This window comes from Oryctolagus cuniculus, chromosome 6, assembly GCF_964237555.1.
Source record: "Oryctolagus cuniculus chromosome 6, mOryCun1.1, whole genome shotgun sequence".
In the NCBI taxonomy this organism is placed as follows: Eukaryota; Metazoa; Chordata; class Mammalia; order Lagomorpha; family Leporidae; genus Oryctolagus; species Oryctolagus cuniculus.
Genome location: NC_091437.1, coordinates 121,938,507 through 121,944,245, shown reverse-complemented (window position 1 = coordinate 121,944,245; position 5,739 = coordinate 121,938,507). Strand labels below are relative to the sequence as shown.

General features: G+C 47.7%; 1 long non-coding RNA gene across 1 annotated transcript; it reads right to left on the bottom strand.

Annotated features, from left to right (window-relative positions):
- Positions 1-2,759: 2,759 nt before the first annotated feature.
- LOC138843185 (uncharacterized) lies at positions 2,760-5,260 on the bottom strand. Its single transcript, XR_011389497.1, has 2 exons — positions 4,181-5,260; positions 2,760-3,635 (listed from the first exon to the last, which is right to left on the bottom strand). It is a non-coding gene; the product is annotated as an uncharacterized lncRNA (long non-coding RNA).
- Positions 5,261-5,739: the final 479 nt, after the last annotated feature.

Below are 5,739 nucleotides of genomic sequence, written 5' to 3'. Positions count from 1 at the left end.
ATTGGTTCACCCCGCAAATGGCTGCTACGGCCAGAGCTATGCTGATCCGAAGCCAGGAGCCAGGTGCTTCTTCCTGGTCTCACATGATGGTGCAGGGCCCAAGCACTTGGGCCGTCCTCCACTGCCTTCCCGGGCCACAGCAGAGAGCTGGACTGGAAGAGGAGCAATCGGGACTAGAACCCGGCGCCCATATGGGATTCCGACGCCGAAGGTGGAGGATTAGCCACGGCACTGGCCAGGAAATGAAAATTTAATACAAGACTAGCTGTTCTTTTTTTTTTTTTTTTTCCTAAGATTGATTGATTGATTTTTGAAAGGCAGAGCATCATTGTGAAAGACAGAGACTAGTTCATGCCCAAAATGGCTACCAGCAGTCAGGACTGGACCAGGCTGAAGCCGGGAGCCTAGGACTCCATACAGGTGTCACATGTGGTTGGCAGGAGCTCAGGTATTTGAGCCATCCTCTGCTGCCTCCCAGGGTACCCATTTTGCAGGCAGCTGGATTGGAAGCAGAGCAGCCAGGACTCTAACCTGCACTCTGACATGGGATGCCAGCATCACCAGAGGCTGTGATGTGTGCCACAACACCAGCCCCCAGTCTGTTCTTATACAATCTCCCTGTTCACTCTCGTCAGTAATTTCTACCTATGTCTAGCTGGCCAGACTGTATGAAATGGCAGGCTGGGAAGATGATCGTTTTTATCTGAACACATTTTAGTGCCAAACAAAACCTTTCACTGGTTAAAAGTCTTTACTGGTAAAAAAAAAAAAAAAAAAAAAAAAGAAAGAAGAAAAGAAAATGAAACAGCTACATGATAAGCAACAGCAGTCTGCCACTTGGTGTTACAAGGAGAAAACAGACCAAGAAATGGCCACACAGCTAGAAAATAGGCTGGGATTTGAAACCAGATCCCCTTCCCATCCCCCAGTCCAAAGCTCCTGCTTCCTTGACTAAGTTACTTGGCTTTGGGCAGAGTAGAAACAGATCTTTCTGACACAAATAGCCTTTCTCCTTGCTCAGCACTATTTTACTGCTGGGGAAATTGAGGCACGATTACAGAGTTGGTTGAAGACTCAGGAAAGAGGACTTGAACTCAGACAATCATTAGAAAGAAGAAACGCTATAGTAGCTACATGAGTCTCAAAACTTAATGTCTCTGGTGTGTGTGTGTGTATGCCATTGAGTTGATCTCAACATCATCCTATCACAGGGAATGTGGGGCAGCGGGGGCCTGGACACCCAACCTAGGACCCATGAAGGGGGAGTGACACAAGGCCAGAGACTGATATACTTGAAATACTTCTAGCCAATTATTGAAACTCTGCAGATAATTCCAAAGCTCTTCAGAGTGAGAAATATTTAGTAATTTTGAGGCAACCCATGTTGGCTTTAACATTTTCGGTGCAATGACCCTTACAGAGTAGTTTAGCTCAGAAACACTGACGGTTGTAAGGATCCCACCAATCAACTTGTCCTCCAAAGCCATGTCCGTGCCCAGAGAGGCGACGCTCATGACAGCAGGCTTCTATCCAGCGAGCTTAGGAAGTGCCCGGTACTGGGATGAATGCTTCATTTTGTCATCTTGTTTGACCCTCACGTCTCTGGAAGAGGTCTCCTGTTACCCTCACCTGCAAGGCGAGTCAAGGCTCAGAGAAGGAAGTGACTTGTCCCCGAACACACACATGTGTAAGGGCAGGGCCTGGCTGCAGTCCAGGTGGTCTGTCTGATCCCATCACCCCCCTGCCCCTTCCTGTTGGGGGGAGTGGTAGGGCTGAGTTGGCAGAGTGAAAATCAGTGCAAGGGCCAGGGGACAGGCAAGCAGATGTCCCCCAAGTACACGAACACAATCGAATTTCTGGAACTCAGCAAGGGTTGTTCCATTCATATCCTCTAATTGTATTTGGTTTACTCAGTCCAACTCATAGCCCTGTTGAGATATTTTTAGACCAGAAAACCAGTGCAGTGCTGGGGATTAAACTATTTTAATTCTATTGCACATACCCACATCTGGCAGCCAGCGCATATCTTTATGTAAAACGCAACACCAATGAAAGCTACAATATTTTTTTTAGTTTGGCAGTAAGGTTGCTTTCTTCCAGTTGTTCACAAATAAAACATGCTGTGCTTGGTTTCTCTGCTCCAAGAAACCTGGAGAGAAATTTATGACTTCAAAACAAAATGCAGAGGTTGAAGGATTTAGCGGTTTGCAAAGAACATAGCGCTAAGCCTGTGAGAAAGCCTGTGCAAAATGTCCCGGCCTCAAGAGTCAAGGTCTTTTTCGGGAGTCCCTGCAGAAGCTCTTAAGATCTGAAAGGGTGAAAATCGGAAAGATGCATTTTAAGGCATCTCCAGTGGCAGCCGCTGCTCGAGTGCCGATGCCTTTCCCACACCAACGTGCTCTGCCGTTATGTCAGCCGGGCACTTCCTGTGCACTGCTAGGGTGCTTTCCTCCTCTCTTTTCCTTCTCAGAGAATGATCTGAGAGTTGTAGCCAGCCGCCCCTACCACATTTTCTCTCAGCCCTCAGTCGCACTCCTATATATGGAAATCCTTATCGCGCAGCTAACTCCTTGGCTGGGACCTGCTATAGAAATGGTTTGGTGTTTTGTGTTCTTTACAAGCAAAGCCACCCGAAAGATCAAAGGCAGCAACCACAGCAGGCATGAGTGTGTGTGTGCACGTGTGTGTGTGCATGTACACGTGTGCTCCTGTGTGCTCGTGCACATGTGTGTGTTTAAATAGCTTAGAGTTCCACAGAATGCATCGAATAAGTTTAAAAGCAAGATTTTACCCGCCTCAGTAGTTCCTGGCTAACAAAGTGACATTTAGTTATTTAGAAAGGAACCGTTCATTATCGCCTAGAAGTACAGTTGAAAGGTATGATGGGAGATCTTCCCCCTCATAAAGAATTTTCAATCGCCTCCACATTTGGACACCTTCCCCACTCAGGCAGCTAGAGCCGTCAGAAAGAATGACTCAGTCACAAGGTTAGTCCCACTGAAATGAGCGGAAATAAAATCCACCCTTTGCAGACTGGTGGTCTGCAAGATGCTCTAGCCTTGCAAGGAGCGCAAGGACAGAAAACAGGAAATCCTAAAGATGGCTTAGATCTAACAGTCAGTTATGCCCTCTGTTCAAAGGGCCTGCACATCTTTTTGTGCTTGTGCAACCTGGGTCCTTTGCCAGCAACCTGAGGTTCCAAAGGGTAGGTCATTAGTTTGAAAAACAGGGAATACCGCTCCCCACTCAAAAACTCCCAGGGGCTCCCATTGCCTGAATGATTGAGGCCAAGCTCCTTCGAACTGAGTTTAAGCTCTAAAAGACATTTAATAAGCGGGTACCTGTGGTTAGGCACTGTGGGGACAATGCTGAGTAAGACATGCTCCTGGAGAGTTGTAATCTAAGTGGGGAAATCTGCCATCATACAGTTAGTGAACTTGCATAACTGACTTAGTCACTGTGGCTGCTGTAACAAAACACCAGAGGCTGGGCAGCTTAAAGAGCAGACACTCACTGCTCACAGTTTTGGAGGCAGAAGTCCAAGGTCGAGGCGCAGGCACATTTGGTTTCTGGTGAGGGTCCTCCTTCTGGTTTGTAGGCAGCTGTTGTCAGACTGTGTCCTCACCTGGCCTTCCCTGGGAGGTGGGAGCGGGAGAGGGAGAGGGAATGAGAGAGGGGAGGAGAAATCTGGCTTCCCCTTCTTATAAGGGCACTAATCCCATCATGAGCTCTCCACCTTCATGGCCTCATCTAAACCCAATGACTTCCAAAAGTCCCATCTCCAGATACCATCACGTTGAGCGTTAGGGCTTCAGCATGCGAATTTTCAAGGGCGCAAACAGCAGCCATTGCCCTAAGCAAGTGGTGAGGGAGGATGGCCTGGTACTGGGCAGCACTGAGGTGGAACAGGCTTTGAAAACACCTCCTTCCTAATGCTGTCTCCCCCACTGACCTATGAATAGCTTCGTCCTACAACTGCTGATGCATGCATGTAGTAGGAGGATATGTGTGTGACCATTGTCAAGCTTTCACTCAAAGCATAAAAGAGAGGCAGAGTCATGGGTGAGGTCAGGGCAGGGAAAGGCAGTGGTTGAGGAGGGACTGGCACAGAAAACCATGCACTACCAGGGACTGGAAAATAGTTGCTAAATTTCCCACTGAGAAAATGGTCTGTACATACATTTTTTACTGATACGTTGGATCCAGATTACGTGTACTTTTTCCTGTGATGCTGGACTCCTTGAGCCCTTCTCCAAAGTCAGATCCCCGTGGTCTGTGAGGTGGCTAACATGCAAGTGATGGTGACTGACCTCCCGCACATGGTAGGCAATGTCCTTTTATATAGCCAGCCCCAGGTCTGTGAGTTATGGTTGCCCGTGGGCCCGTCTGCCATTAAAGGCTAGAAGAGGCCCCAGTATGGGTGTATTTGCTTTGCTGTGGGAGTAGCTGACTCCAGGCAAGCCACACCTGTGCAGAGGGCCGACGTGGATAACTGACTGGGCTGGAGATACAATACATGGAGAGGACAGCCCTGTGTGACCAGTCCTTTGGCAGGGAGCCCGGCCACATAAACGCCCTCCAGGTGCACCACGTGCCAGTTCAGTGTGGGCACCCTTTGCCTGCAGGACTCCACAGGCTTTAAGAGTTTCAACAACCATTTGGAAATAATGAAGTCACCTCATACAAACGCTCTTAGCAGTGAAATGCTGAGAAGTGTTCGTGGAGCTTGATCAAGTCAGAACGCCACAGGTCAGCTGCTTCCTATTACAGGCCTCCTGCTTTGTTCTCTCTCACTGCGTCTTCTCTCTTGCCTGCCTTCTTCCCTTGTTGACTGAACAACTGCTGCGTGCTGGCACTGCCCTCAAGCACAGGGAGTGTATAGAGCACCAAGGCATGGCATGGCACCTATCCTCGTTCGTTCTATGAATGCTGATTGTCTGTGCCAGGCCCTGTGCTAGGTACTGAGGGCACTGCATCAAACAGAATTGTGCATGGTTACTCTGTAACCTAGGAGGAGTGACACTGAATAATTAGGAGTGTCACAAAGGTCACTAGGGAAAAGAAAAGCATTCCGTGAATGTGTGTGACAAGGGAGCCAAATTGAGTTGATGGACTCAAACAGTTCTTGTATGGGGAGAAGCTAACAGGAAGTGCTTAAAACATAGTCTTAACTAAGTAAGCTCTGTTTCTAGCTTAGACACTAATTTCTTCAAATTTAGACAATTAGATTATAAGTAAAACATCTATTCACTCAAGTTATAACAATTACATGAGTCAAGCAACCAGGTTGGTAAATGAATTAATTGGTCAAGATTTAGGTAGATTTAGTTTTTGGATTATTCACCCCAAGGCTGATTTAAATTTCTTAAGCTCCTATGACAACTGTGGTCAGAGGGCCTCCAATACTTCCACGCTCCTCTTCCCCAGCATACACTTCCTCCAGGTCATTTGGTCAAACACTAAGCTCAGCACTCTTGTGAAGAGATTTTGCAGCTGTAACTAAGGTGAGAAATCAATGAACCTTAAGATAAAGAGACCATCCTGGAGTTGGTAGGTGGGGTAGGTGCTGATCGAATCAGGTTAGCCCTAAAAAGTGAATGGGCTCTTCCTAGTGAGAGATTTGAAGAGTCAATGCAGGGGTGTTTTCCACAGCTGACTTTGATGTTGGATGGGAAGCTTGTAGCGAGGAGTGTGAGAGGAACTCAGAAGCTGATAGTGCCTCCTAGCCCGACAGCAAAG